This window comes from Mustela nivalis (assembly GCF_964662115.1).
Source record: "Mustela nivalis genome assembly, chromosome: 13".
In the NCBI taxonomy this organism is placed as follows: Eukaryota; Metazoa; Chordata; class Mammalia; order Carnivora; family Mustelidae; genus Mustela; species Mustela nivalis.
In genome coordinates, this window is record NC_139032.1 from 69,873,375 (window position 1) to 69,888,525 (window position 15,151).

The 15,151-nt window shown below is 42.8% G+C and overlaps 2 long non-coding RNA genes across 3 annotated transcripts in view; one reads left to right on the forward strand and one right to left on the reverse strand.

The window, feature by feature from the left end:
- The window catches only part of LOC309847098, a 285,521-nt gene that overhangs the window by 53,732 nt on the left and 216,638 nt on the right, over positions 1-15,151 (reverse strand). The gene's annotated exons all lie outside the window — the stretch shown is intronic.
- On the forward strand, positions 1,920-5,368 carry LOC309847096. Its single transcript, XR_014302302.1, has 3 exons — positions 1,920-2,020; positions 4,643-4,767; positions 5,117-5,368. It is a non-coding gene; the product is annotated as an uncharacterized lncRNA (long non-coding RNA).

Sequence of the window (15,151 nt, forward strand, 5' to 3'; positions counted from 1 at the left end):
ATGAGAGGTGGGTGTGGGTAGCCCATTGCACAGGTGAGGAGACTGAGGGCAGAAAGGAGATGTGATTTGCTCTAAGCTCCAGGGTAGGTGAACTAGACCTGGAACCAGCTGGCTTTAAGGTTGCAGTCACAGGAGGTCTGCTGCTTAGAAAGGCCCCAGTGGTCACCATCTTGTGAAATGATCATTGTAAATGATATTTTGTTATCATTTTCATGAAAAATTCATCTTTTAATAATTTTATCTCTGAATTTGAGTTCCTAAGTGAAGCCTGATAGGACAATCATGCACATTCTGGGAACTGAGAGCCCCCAGATCAATGGACGCTCTCCTCTCCCACTGCCTCCCTGCTTGCCCGGTTGGGTTCTCCCTCCTGCTCCCCAACACCGGCTCTCAGCTGCCCAGTCATCTGCTCCCCACTCACTACACTGGGCCTCCCACCCAGGACAGCCGCAGGGTCCTACTGGCAGAAAGAGTCCCGCCTTCTGCTTTTGCCCTCTACGCCAGGTCAGGCCTGGGGGCATGGGCACGGGTAATGTCAGGCACACACCTGTAGCAACTATTTATGGGGCAAAGCTGTCCTTGCCCTGGACTGGCAGCAGCATAACACATCCAGCAGGCAACTCACTGGGGCCTCCTTACTTACCCCACCCACTTAGCAGAGCGTCCCTGCACAGAGGTTGCCCATCAGCCATCGGCACCACGGTCCTTTGCGAAGGGGAGACTGACTTTCCCAGCTGGGGCAGCGTGTTTTCTCTTTCCATGGGCTCTGCCAACTACGTTCTCTGCCAGGAATCCAGACCAGAATGACCTCAAAGCCTTCATTTCCCATGATGTCCCACAAGGTTGGGGATCACGTGAAGCAAAGCGTGAGTGTGAGGTCAGAGGGCTTCAGCCAGCCACATGCCAGAAGTCCAGACAGGAACTTGGCAGCCTCGTTGCACACCTCTGGGACTCCCCACCAGCTGCCGGGGACAACACCCCCCATTCTTCCCGCTCAAGTGGCAGCTTTGGTCATGCCTGTGCTGTCCCCCTCCTTCCGTTTCTCCCCCTTACGGCAGGACCTTGGCTTTACTGCACAGAAATCACTCTCTCCATCTACACAGCGCTGCAGACAAATCAGGCCCATGGTGACAGGTGGGTGGGGTTGGGAGGTCTTAGAAAGACACATAGGCACAGTAGGAAGGAACTGAACCAGGAAAGAGGTGGCAGAAAGAGTGATACGGGGGAGAATGTTGTGGGTTTCGCAGAGCTGAGTGTTTTCCCAGAATGTGGCACTTGCAGTGCTCAAGCAGGGTAGTCCGGGGCGAATTCGGATGGTTGGTCCCTCTCGGGGGTCAGATCATGGAGGCAGTGACCACTAGCAGCATCAGTGTCTTACAGGTGTCCGAGCTCCTTACCCTCCTTGATCACGTCTTACTCTGACAACACCTGTGGGCAGAAGACTGTCTCGGCCACTCTCCCATTTTAGTCATGAAGAAACTCAGAGAATACAAATGACTCACCCTCAATCAAATAGTTCCTAAGTACAAGACTGCAAATCCCTATCGGTTAACAAACTAGAAATAGTGGTGTCTGATAACCGATCTAACGTGTGGAGGAAGAAAGAGAGAAGGGACAGGCTCTTGAGTTGACCAAAAGATAGCTACTTCCTCGAAAAGAAATTGGGAAATTATGAGGAAAGAACTATCGGGGTTGGAGTGTATCACGCTCTGAATCCGTGGAGGGACTATTCCTTCATGGGCCAATGTCTTGAATATGCTCAGCCCAAATCATGTTGGCCTAATCAGTCAATCTGCGTTGGAAACTACAAAGCTCTGAGACACACCTTGGCAATGGCTTTCTGCTTCTACTCAGGAAATATTCTGGGTCACCCTGACAAGACAAGCACAAGAATTGGCAGTAAGTGACTGTGACTGCACGGTGAGCAGGAAGTAAGCACACACAGCTAATTCTCTGAAAGGACTGGAGTACGGGAACCACAGAAGGAAGCCCGGAAGGGAGGGGAGAAGGAGAGATGTTGGTATGCTCTCTTTAGGAATTGTTTTACATTTACTTTTTTTTTTCATTACCCATTTTGTTTTCATTTAATTTATTTCTTTGACAATTGATTTCCTGAAGCCATGCTACACTCAGAGAACACAAAGTCACAGCCCTGCCATTGAGAACCTCATGTATGTGTCAGTGAGGTGGACAGGGACAGTCTGGGACTGTGAGACGGGTCTGCCCCTGTTTGGGGGGAAGTCTCCAGAGGAAGTAATGCAAATGGAGCCTTGAACAATGAGAGAAAGAAAGAAAGAAGAAAGGAAAGGAAGAGGAAAGGAAGAAGGAAGGAAAAGAAAAGAAAGAAAGAAAGAAAGAAAGAAAGAAAGAAAGAAAGAAAGAAAGAAAGAAAGAAAGAAAGAAGGAAGGAAGGAAGGAAGATAGATTAATTTCAGGTAGAAAGGGGGTAGAAAAGTGCCATTCATTTTCTCCTTCATTGATTCAGCTAAGATTTATTTAGCATCTACAGTGTGCCTGGCTTTCCTTTAAGTGACTTGGCTCAGGATGGACAGCTCAGAGACTGAGCTCAAGACTTTCTGAATCTAACTTCTGCCATATTGAGACTCCTTCAGAGAAGACCATGACCTTCTGGAAGAGGCAGGGCCTTCAGGGGGAAAGCAGGATTTAGGTCCACAGATCGATTCCCCTATAGTCATCTGCTGCAAGCTTACCTCAAGGGTAGACCTCCATACACAGGTGGGGGGTTTAGGAAAAGAGGAATAAACACAGAAGCTACCACTCCCTAAGCACATACCACATTCCTGGCCCTGGGCTACCTCACCTTTTAAACTCATTCTGTGCTCCTGATGTCAAAATGGAAACTCAGAGAGGTTATTAAAAACTTTACCCAAGGCCACACAGCCAGTAAGAGAGTGCAGGGTCTTTCTGACTCATAGTCTATATTCTTACCACAGCACTGGACTTCTCCCGAAAGCATGTAACTGGAGTGTGCCTATTTAACTGTGAAATTCTCAACCCTTCATATCTTACATTCCACCAATTCCTCTAATTTTATAATTATCTCTACTCCTTCTGCTACTATAAAAATTAATAACTAGCAAGTGGGAATTTTTACGACAACCATATTTCATAACAGAACCACAACTGGGCTTTTCTAGGCCCTTCCAATACAGTTAACGCAAGTAACTGGGTAAGCTTTAAGACCTCTCCTCCTCTTGAAAGGCTGATTCCCTGGAAACTCCCAAGTAAGGCTCAGAATCAATCTTGCTGAGTTTTGCCGGTGACCAACATTTTTGAAATCTCCCCTCCCTACTGTCCCAGCTTTTGTTTTGTTTTTGTTTTTATTTGTTTGTTTGTTGTACCGTGCATTTGTTTAATTCTCCCAAAATGCCAGTAGAGGTTAGCGATGTTGCGCAAGACCTCACATTATCAATCTAGGCTATTCAAAGCATATGCTAGGACTGACTATTTTGTGAATATTATTCCTCTTGGTTACAATTTATGACAACCAAACAGAGCTTTTGCTACAAACAAACTTGCAATTATAAATTAGAAAAAAAAAAGTATCTGGGCAACACACAGAGAAAGGCTATATCTCTGAAATTGACTCTTGGTTTTTGGAAGGAGAAGTGGGGCAGGGGGAGGGAGAGGAGAGAGGATTATGCCTCCTAAATTCTTGGAGATTCCATCCAGAGAGCAGCCCAGCCTCACTTCTGTGGCTGAGAACTTCGACTCCAGCTTCCATCTGGTTTCCATAATGCAAGGGAACTTGGCGAATGGCTGGCCACGTAACAGCAGCACGTGCACACTCTGACCACGAGCACCAGTAAAAGGAGCCAAAGAGGATGAAGAAATTTCCCCCAGTCCCTCTGCACAGTCTCACGCAGGAGAAGTGGCTTTTGAGAGAAAGAGTGTGCTCTTCCCCCGTGCTGGGCAGGTTCACAGAGAACTCACCACTTCACTGAATCAAAAATGTCCAAACCCTGGGGCGCTTGAGTGGCTCAGTGGGTTAAAGCCTCTGCTTTCGGCTGGGGTCCTGGTCCCAGGGTCCTGGGATCGAGCCCCATATCTGGCTCTCTGCTCAGCGGGGAGCCTGCTTCCTCCTCTCTCTCTGCCTGCCTCTCTGCCTGCTTGTGATCTCTGTCTGTCAAATGGATAAATAAAATCTTTAAGAAAAAAAAAAAGCCCAAACCTAATGATGTTACCAGTTATTCTAGAAATATCAAGTGAACGTTTTAATGCGACTGTTGCAATTAATTCTATACACTGTGCCAGTTGCACAAGAAGCAGGATCTAAGAGAAAGAACCTGTGCTGGGATCCGAATGGATATGACCATTCTGTTACTGACTGTGGAGCCTTGAACGGATTACTTAAACTGTCTGGAAAGTAAGCAGAGTATCCTTAATTTATGAGGTTTTTTATTGATGATGTATATAAAAATCTTGTACACAGTGCATGCTTAATAAATTGTTAATGAATTAAGGCTGAAGTGATGCTTTCTTCCAACACTTATAATTATTAAAACATGCTTACATGCTTTATGAAAAGGGTATGTCTAGCCCGAGGATAGTGTACATACATCGCTTCCATCAATCTTTTTATTAACACACCTTTGTTGTTTTTAATTTATATAATTTGCAGTGCTTTCATTCAAAGAATCATGGAAAATGCAGTTTCAAAGGCATCTCCAATTCCCTCACCTTACAGATGAAGGCACTGATGATGTGATGGCAGAAAAAAAGCCCAGATGATCCCCAATACAGACAGTAAGCCGGTACTAGATCGAGGGCGACCCCGGCATCCCAGTGCTCAGTTTTTCCTGTCTACTATTCCATCTGATCTCATACATCTTTCTGAGGTTACAATAATTTCAGTTGTCCCTCTAAAGGACTCACTGTAAAGTGACAGAGCTGGCTGCTGTCTGCAAAGTTCCTTCATCGCTGCTTAGAGAGCCCCCAAAGATGCCTTATCCCTGGAACCAGTGAATGTTATCTTAGATTTAAAAAAGTCGGGGGAGGACTTTGCATATGTGATGACGTTAAGGATCTGGATGTGGGGAGATTATTCTGAATCCTCCAACTGGGTCTGCTATAATCACCACAGCCCTTATTGTAGGAAAGCAAGAGGAGTCAAGGATGAAGGGAAGGCGATGTGGTGTGAAGATGGTGAATGGACTGATACCCGCAGAGGATGGAGGAAGAGGCCACAAGCCAAGGGACATGTACAGTTTCTCGAAACTGGAAAAGGCAAGCAGATTCTTCTCTAGATCCTCCAAAAGGAACCAGTCCCACTGACACCTTGACATTAGCCCAGTGAAACTGATTTTGAGCTTAAGGCTTCTGGAGCCATCAGAAAAATACATTTGTGTTGTCCTGAGTTCTCCTTTGTGATGATTTGTTACAGCAGCAACAAGAAACTAATACAACATGTCACATACCGTATCAAAAACATTGACAATCAAAGTATCCAGTAACCAGGGATTAAATAACTAAGTTAAAGAACACAATGCAGCCTTTTTTAAAAGTATTGATTCATATCTATTGAAATTGGAAAATGTATATATTATAATTTAAAATTTAAAAAGGCAGTTTATCCTATCACATATAGACTATGATGCCGTTTTGAAAGAGAATAGAAAATTAGACTGGAAGTATATATTCCAAGTTCTTTACAGTGATGATCACTGATGGTAGAATTTTTCTATGTTCTTCTATGTACTTTTCTGTGTTCCCCAAATATGATGTAGTAAATGTGTTCATTTTATAATCAGAAAAAGCGATTCTTTTTTTAGAAACACGAATCAATTATTCCCTGATTCTTTCATTTCCACAGAACAGGAAACGTCTATGTAAAGCAGAGGGAATGCTGACTCAGGGAAGGGAGAGCTAGACCAATGTTCTCAACACAGATTTTGGAAGCTTATCCTTAAGTTATAAAAGGCATCAGAAGCCCAATTTGAATCATCCCTATGAAGGCTCATAGAAATGACCCATGCTTCCTTCTCTGCCTTCAATTCTCCTCTACAGACCACGCTTTGGTAATTAGGAAGAGTTAATAAGCGCTTCCTCCCTTAGACAAGTCACAAAGAATGCTGGAGAGCATAATTACGTGTGACATCTTGCAGCCTTGCAACAGAATCTTCCAGTGCAAATGCGATGCAAAGGGGATTGCACTCAGGCAAAAACTGAAATGTAAAGAGACTCTGATATTCTAGACCACGGAACATTCTCACAAGCCAGGAGATTTCCAGGGCTTGCCTGTCCTTTACTATTCATTTCTACTCTGCTCTTACGAGTTTGTTTTGTTTGTTTTTTGTTTTTTTGTTTTGTTTTGTTTTGTTTTTTGCTCTTACGAGTTCTTTCATCTCATCTCTCTCTCCTCAGAGCAGGGGATATTCCTTAATCAATTATCCCCAGATCTTTCTTACTGTTAACCTTCTTGTTGTGTCCTATCTCATTCAGTTTGGAATAGTCCTGAGTTTCTACCAAATTCCAAAGAGTGTACAGAGTTCTGGAGCTGCAAAAATTAGCAGAACAGTTCCCTGCCTTCAACTCATTTCCGATCTGTTGACACAGATAAGCACACGCAAAAGAAGTAAATCTCATATAGGGGAGTTAAAGGGGGTTAACTCTTCTGCCTTCGGCTCAGGTCATGATCCCAGGGTCCTGGGATCCAGCCCTGCATCAGGCTTTCTGCTCAGCAGGGAGCCTGCTTCCCTTCCTCTCTCTGCCTGCCTCTCTGCCTACTTGAGATTTCTGTCTGTCAAATAAATAAATAAATCTTTAAGATATTAGAGAGCATCAGAGGTTCAAGCAGCACAGAAAGATTAGGATTGAGTGTAATTCCAATAGAAAAGGAATGATTTCATGAAGGGGACGCCTGGTATTTATTTGCCTCTCTGCTCTGAGACCCATTACTAACCCTTCTCCGTGCTCTGCATTCGATCATGGGAGGGTTGATCCCTGAAAACTCATTTCCCAAGCTCCTTTGCCAACTAGCTAGATTCAGTCAATGGGAGACTCAGGCAGGATGTTGGAGAAGGGAGGAGGCCAGGTGTTTTTCTCTCTCTCTATGCTTTAGGTGGCATCTCTGGCTGAATCTCCATCATGCCTCAGCTCCCACTGGCTGGGGTCTCCAGGACTACCACCTCCTTCTGCTGTCCCTCCAGCCCTGGCCACAGCAGTGCTAGTAGTTTCCTCTGGGTGGTCAAATCATAATTGCCTCACTGTCCTCTGTTGGCCTTTTCAGCTCTTCCAACCGATTCCCGACTAGTTCCCCGGGTTAAATACCCTACATTCAACTACTGTGGTCTCTGTCTTATAGATTGGACGCTCAGAAGGAGTTGAAGAACCAGAAGTTTCTCAATAGACAAAGTAAACAAAACAAAACAAAACAAAAAAAACCATTCTAGGTAGAGAAGACAGCATGGGCACAGTACCAAGTGGAGAAGAGTGACTAGGGCAATGGAACCATGTTTTGCAAGACACTGGGGAATGTCCTGGAGAATACAATCAGCAATCTAGAGAGAATCAGATCACAGAGGCCCTTAGTTCACAAACTGAGGGCTATGGGTTTTATTCCACATGACTGGAGAGTTGTTGAAGGTGATGAGCACAGTGAAGTGACCAGACTCATTCTTTAGGAAGTTCGAGCTGTAAATGACAGGTGATTCAACTAAACAATGTTAGGGAGAGCCCAGGGCAGGGCAGTTAGAGTGCAAACAGCAAAGAGAAGGTACATTTGAGCAGAGCCAATTTGATTTGGAAAAAGGAGGGGCCCCTGGCCGGCTCAGTCAGTTAAGCACCCAACTCTCGGTTTTGGCTCAGTTCACCATCTCATGCACCGTGAGAATAAGCCCAAGGTCAGGCTCAGTGGGTAGTCAGCTTGGGGATTCTCTCCTTCTGCCCCTCCCTTAACTCACAAGCACTCTCCATTTCCCTCTCTCTCTAAAATAAATAAATAAATCTTAAAAGAAATAATAATTTGGCAAAAGGAAAGGGAAGTGTTAGGGGCATCTGGGAAATGAGCCTGAGTGACTGAGTGGCCAACCCAGTGAGCAAGAGGAAACTGCAGAGGTGAGCTTGATCTGCACTGACATGATAGAAAAGCACTTATTTGAAAAATGTGGGCTTGAAACTCATGGTAGAGATATCTCTGGGAGAATTTTTTTTTTTTTTTTTTTTTTGTAAATTCTACCTCCACAGTAGGGCTTGAACTCACAACTCTAGAGGCACACACTCTATTGACTGAGCCAGCCCTGCACCCCCTTGAGGGAAATTTATTTTAAAAGGCATTCTCACCCATCGACGAACTGATTTTTTGGACAGAGGAAATATTTAGAACACTTATGTTGATAAAAAAGCAAGCACCTTGATTCAATTAATGCATAGTAATTTTTTAATACTGTCATTTTGTTAGTGACAAATTCAGAAGCCTATGACATTTTCATGAACAATAACTGTACTATTAACTTGTTTTTATTCGTGTTATAGGTAGAATTAAAAAAAAAAAAAAAAACGTTTTCATGATCTTTGTTTTAAGTACCCAAATGAAATCATCAGTTTTTAGTGATGATAAAAAGAAGGAAGCTCGGGATGCTGGGTGGCTCAGCTGGTTAAGTCCGACTCCTCTTCTCAGCTCAGGTCATGATCTCACAGTCATGAGTTCAAGCCCCAGTTTGAGTTCCATGCTGGGCATAGAGCCTACTTTAAAAAAAAAAAAAAAAGAAGAAGAAGGAAGCTGAGCCGATCTTTCCCTAAAGGTGACAGAGGTTTTGTCCTTTTCTTGTATTCCGGACCAGCACAAAGGGTACGGAAGTAAGTAGCTTACATGCACATGTGTGTTGTCTCCTGACTTACTAGTCTTTCCAGACCCAGAGAATGTCCACTACATAAACAATTTCCAAATGTCATTGTATGAGTAAGCACTCTAGTGAGAAACTAAGTGCCAATAATCTACCCTATTAAAAAATCAGCTTTTTTAGAAAAGGAATGCTTGACTTCCCTATCATTCCATTTGAATATGATGCCATAACCAAAGAATTAATTTGGGGAGGGATTTCTCAACATCAGCGTACTTTAAACACAAACTCCCGTCTAGTAATGTTCATGGGATTCTGGGGTCCTGAACAACTTGCAGATGAATCCATTTGTTCCACAATTTGCAGGTGCTTTATGAGAATTACTGCCTGAACAATGGGCATTCTGCAGTTACCAGGTGCCCTTGAGATCTTTTATTCTATTTTGTGGAGGAGTAAATAGAGACCTACAGGAAGCCAAATAAATTGCCTAAAACATTTTAGGCAATTAACAATTAGTCACACTGGCCAGCCATATGCCTATCCAGCAACCTTTCCATCAGCATCACATAGGCCTCTGGTCCTCTAGCTCTGCAGCCCCCTCTGGTACCAGCCTGCACGAAGCCAGAGCTTCTGCTCCACCCAGGGCAGGGAGGCTCCCGGATCCATCAGATCTCCTGCCTTGGATCAAAGGTAGGCATCAAAGCCGAACAAAGTCACTCAAGCTTCACCTTTGGGGATACGGGTTTCATAAACCTTTTCTCACCACCCCCCCTGCCCCACTGTGGCTTTCTACGTACAGACCATCAACCTCCAGTGGGTCTCCTTGCCAGGGCTGTGTCTGACAGCAGCAGACCTGGGATGACTCCGACCACCTCTCTGGTGCACGTATAATGGATTTATGCTTAAACGCACACGCACCGCAGAGTAATGAAAGGAGATTCCAGCTGGTGACAAAGGCATGCGCTTGTGAATACAGCAGGATGGGTGTGAATTATTACCAACACCCCTCCCTGTTGACCCTGGATCATCTCCCTTTATGTTAGTTCTGTCGTACAGGTTGTCGTGCACCCTCCAGAATTCCAGAGCTGTCTCTAAGCATGGTAACCAGGCTGCTTTCTTTTCCTAAGCTAAGCCACTGTTTCAGGAGGGTCTCTGGATATCACCCATATGACATGGTATGGTATAAAGACAGGGGAATGGCTTTTTTTTTTTTTTTTTTCCTGTGTTTCCTCTCACAGGAGACAGGAATCTCTCTTATTCTCAGTGACCTAAGGGGTCTAAACCACATATAATCTGCCTGAAACTTTCCTCTGCTGAGGGAGACATGAGAGAATTGATGTGTTATTAGATCAGCTCAGATACTCATAGGGTGTTAGGGACTGAACTGTGCTCCCAACTCCAAATTCATAAGTTGAAGTCCTAATCCCCAGTATCTAAGAATGTGACTATATTTGGAGATAGGGTCCTTATTTTTTTTTAGTTTTTAATTTTTTTTTAAAGATTTTATTTATTTATTAGACAGAGAGGGACACAGAGAGAGAGAGGGAACACAAGCAGGGGGAGTGGGAGAGAGAGATGCAGGCTTCCTGCCAAGCAGGGAGCCCAATGTGGGCCTCGATCGCAGGACCCTGGAGTCATGACCCAAGCTGAAGGCAGCCACTTAACAACTGAGCCACCCAGGTGCCCGAGGTAGGGTCTTCAAAGAGATAATTAAAGCTGAATGAGGCTGTAAGGGTAGGGTCTTAATCCAATATGAACAGCATCTCTATAGGAAGAGGGAAGGACACCAGGCATGTGTACACACAGAGGAGCCATACAGGGAACAGAGAGAATGCAGCCACCCTCAAGCCAAGGAGAGGGGCCCCAGGGGAATCCAAACTTGCCAGACTTTGACCTTAGACTTCCAGCCTCCAGAACTGTGAGAAAATCAATTTCTGTTGTTTAAACCATCCTGTCTGTGGCATTCAGTTATGGTAGCCCTAGAAAACTCATACACAGGGTGATCCAGAAAGCAATTGTGGACCATGACCTTGATCATAAAACCCAGCACCCAAAGGGTGCAAGCAGCTTTGTGCTTTATGTCACTTGACATGATCGAATCTGACCAGTCTCCCTGCGGAAGAAGCCCAAGCCAAGGTAATCAGCCTCACAAGCAACGGAAAGGAAGAACGGTGGCCTCGTAGCACGCTGGATTTCATTCTGGCAGCCGTTGGACAGAGTCGTGTTTCATGGAGCAACCCCTCTCCAAAGACGATCTTGCCCAAGAAAATGTCTGTCCTATCAAATATCCTTAGTCTCTACCTTATAGGCCCGGCATATGTAGTGAGAGTTCATTCATCCAAACCTCCCACTTATTTGAATTTTGTGAGAGATTCATGCTAAAGTTTTTCTTTATACGAAATATAAATGAGATCATGAAGAAGCCAGTCAATCAACCTCAAGGAAATGACATGTTTACTTAGATTGGCTTCAAGGACCTTAGAAATGCGTGTGTGTGTGTGTGTAAATAACGATTGGACCAAAGTCTGAGGTGTTCCTCTCCCGTCACAGAGCAGCTCCCTCCCTCTCTGTCATACCCCGAAGAGTGGTTCTTAAACCTTGTGCTCACTTTGAAGGTCGATCTGGAAAAATTAGAAAGATGAATGAAAGTCTAACAGAACCACGGGCATAGGAGGACAGGATCAATATGATTCATTACACTTAAGCGCCTCCAAAAGCAGTAGAAGTACCTAATACGTAGTAGGTATTCCATAACTGTCATTTCTAGTCTCCTTTCCAAATTAGTGTAAACAGGAAGCTTCACTACAGTGATTGACATTGGTGATGGAGGATCATAAAAGTTCCTGAATAAAAACTGAAATGAAGTTAGAGACCACCCACTCCCAACTCCTTTAGGCTAAGATGTAGAAACTGAGGCCAACAGAGGTTAAGTGACATCTTCAAGTTCATTCACTCATCAGTGAATACCTGCCATGCCGCGAGCTTTGGGCTACTCACAGAGTTGGTTGTTGGCCAAGTCAAGAGTGGGAGCCAGGACCTTGGACCTTGAACTCCTTCCACTCCTACCCCAGGGCTGCCCCTGAACTACTTTTGTTTCAGAAATCACCATGTGATCTCAGGCATATCTTGCTCCCTCTGCCGACGTGTACTTAGGGTTGATTCTCATTCCTTAAATGTGGTAAGAGGAGATACAGAAAACAAATCCCTAAATGCTCACAGGATTACACTTACAGAAAGGAAGGAAAATGTCTACAAATGCTCCTTCAGATGTTTGAGAATGACTAGTGTTTTTTTTCTTCCTTTTCTTTTCTTTCTTCCTTCCTTTCTTTTTTTATTTTCATTTGTGTTTTTAGTTAAATTCAATTAGCCAACATATAGTACATCATTAGTTTCAGATGGAGAGTTCAATAATTCATCAGTTGCATATAACACCCAGTGCTCATCACATCATATAACTTCCTTTAATGCCTGTTGCCCAGTTACGCTATCACCCCACCTACACCCCCTCCAGCAATCCTCAGTTTGTTTCCTAAAGTTAAGAGTCATTCATGGTTTGTCTCCCTCTCTGATGACTTCCCATTCCCTTCCCCTATGATCCTCTGCACTGTTTCTTACATTACTCAGTCATCAGGAAGGATGAATACCTACCATGTACATCGACACGGTTGGAACTGGAGGGGATTACACTGAGCAAAATAAGTCAGTCAGAGAAAGACAATTATCCTATAGATTGACTCCTATGCCTTACAAGTTTCAACCACACTCTCCCTTGAGCAGCACGGGCACGATGGAAGCGAAGGTAAAAGGGCAAGTGGAAGGGCCAGTGGAAGGGTGTAGACTCGGTCAGCAGGAGGGACTTAGACATGGGAGTCACACTGGGTATGGAGGTGGAGGTGGGGAGATTGGGAACAAACTGAGATTATGGTTGAGGAATGACACCAAGTTCAGAGAAGGAAAGGAGCCAGGGTTCTAGGCAGAAGGAGCAGAACTAGCACATGCGCAGAGGAACATCTGTTCAATGTGGAATCTGAAAAGGCTTTATTTAAAAAGCAGAAAGTAGGATACAAAAATATATCATTATTAATAACTTGTAATCTTCCTAAGAATTTATGCAAATAGGCTATTTTCAGCCTGATTTCATTTTTCTGGTAAATGGAGTTCCTCAAGCCTCTAAGAGTGCCTTGAGTGCAAACATGACAACTTTGTTGAGCCAGTCAATATTTACCCTTTTATGTGCTTTCTAATTTCAGCTTTGTCATTCAGCTAATATTTTAGCAGGGCCTCGAAACTGGTCATAGGGAAGCCTGAGATGCTTCCCAGGCCTGTGAAGGGACCAAACATAGTATTATACCTGCTATGCTCACAAATACTGAGCTTAGTTTACTAGTGCCAATTTTTTTTTTAACATGATATGGTAAATTTCTCTAGAACGTTTGTGAAATACAAGTAACAGCAGCACATGCACGCACACACGTGCACAGTCTTCCCATCTATTTAATACTTTGGAATGTGAGGCCCCAAAACCATCTATTTTATATAGAGCCCCAGAAACATTTTAAAAAGAAGAAATATATGAGCTCATAAGGAGATCCTTCAACTTTCTCATGGTTATTATTAAAAACCAAATCTTGTTTCTGGTCTGGCCTATGACCAACTCTCTGGTACCAGACCAGTTCTCCTAGTCTATACCTTAAAACTGGAAATTAAATTAAGAAAATTAGAAAATTAAATCTAAAAATAGCATTTGTAATAACATCACAAACACATAATTCTAAGAAATGAATTAATGAAAGATGTATAAGGCCTCCACATTAAAAACCAAATAAATGTATGTTACGGATCAGAAAACTCAATATTGTTAACAGGTCCATCCTACACAAATTAATCCATTGATTTAGTGCAATCTCAACCAAATTTCTAGGAGACAAAATGATTCTAAAACTTATATGTAAATGCAAAGGGCTAGGAATAGCAAAAAACAGTATTATAAAAGGACAAAGATTGGTGAGTTACACCATTTAATGCAAACACTTACCACAAACTTCATTAAGCAAGAGATTATTCTCTTGGCAAAAAATAGAGTAGTAAATCAATAAGAAGGACTACAGAGTCCAGATATAAACTCATACATATATGACCAACTGATTTTTGAAAAATGTACTGACATAGTTTAATGGGAAAGGAGAATCTTTTCAACATAGGTTTCTGAAACAACTGGACCTTCACGTCCAAAACACACACATACACAAAACATCACAGAAGAATCTCAGCTCCTGCTTCAGGCCACATATAAATTTAATTTAAAACAAATCACAAACATAAACATAAAAAGTAAAATTATAAAAATTCTAGAGAAACACATAGGACAGAATCTTTATAATCTTTGTGGAGGCAAAAATGTCTTAAATAAGACATAATAAGCATGTACTACAAAGGGGGAAAAAAGGAGATAAATCTATCTTCATCAAAACTAGAACATTCTGCCCTTCAAAAGACAGTTAAAAAACTGAAAATGTAAGTCACTGACCAGAAGAAAGTATTCACAATACAGACATATGAAAAGGGACTAGAATATAAAGATTCTTCCAACTCAGTAAGAAAAGAAAAAATAAAAATAAACCAAAATGCACCCAAAGTTTAAATAGATACTTGATAAAAGAAGATATTCAAATGGCCCAAAAGTACATGAAAAGGTAGTAAACATTGTTCATCATCATGAAAACACAAGAATGGCTAGAATTAAAAGACCGATAATACCAAGTGTTGACAAGGAAGGATGAGTGGTGGGCAACTCATATATTGTTATGGATGAGAAAATGGTGCAACCACATTAGAAAACCACTTTGTGGCTTCCCCTAAAGTTAATCATACGCTAAGTGATTTAAATCATAGGCATTCGCCTAAAAGAAATGAAAATATATATTCACAAAAAGATTTTGTGTGAATATTCAAACTAGCTTTATTCATTATAGCTCCAAACTGGAAAGAATCCAAATGTTCACCAGCTGGTGAGGGGACAGCTGAACTGTTGCATAGTCAAACAATGGAATACTACTCAGCAATAATAAGGAATTTAGCTGCAGTTACATGCAACAACATGAATGAATCTAAAACATTACATTAAGTGCAAGAAGCCAAACATGAAAGAGCAGATCCAATAGAATTCCAATGATATGAAGTCCTCCGTCATGCAAAATTAGCTAACAGTGATAGAAATGAGATAAGTGTTTGTCTAAGGCAGAGGTTATGGCGGGGTAAGGGTGGGGGGGATTGAATGCAAAGGGCCACAAGAGAAGTTTGTGGAGCGACGGAAATGTGCATATCATACTGAAGTGGTGGTTATTCTTGGG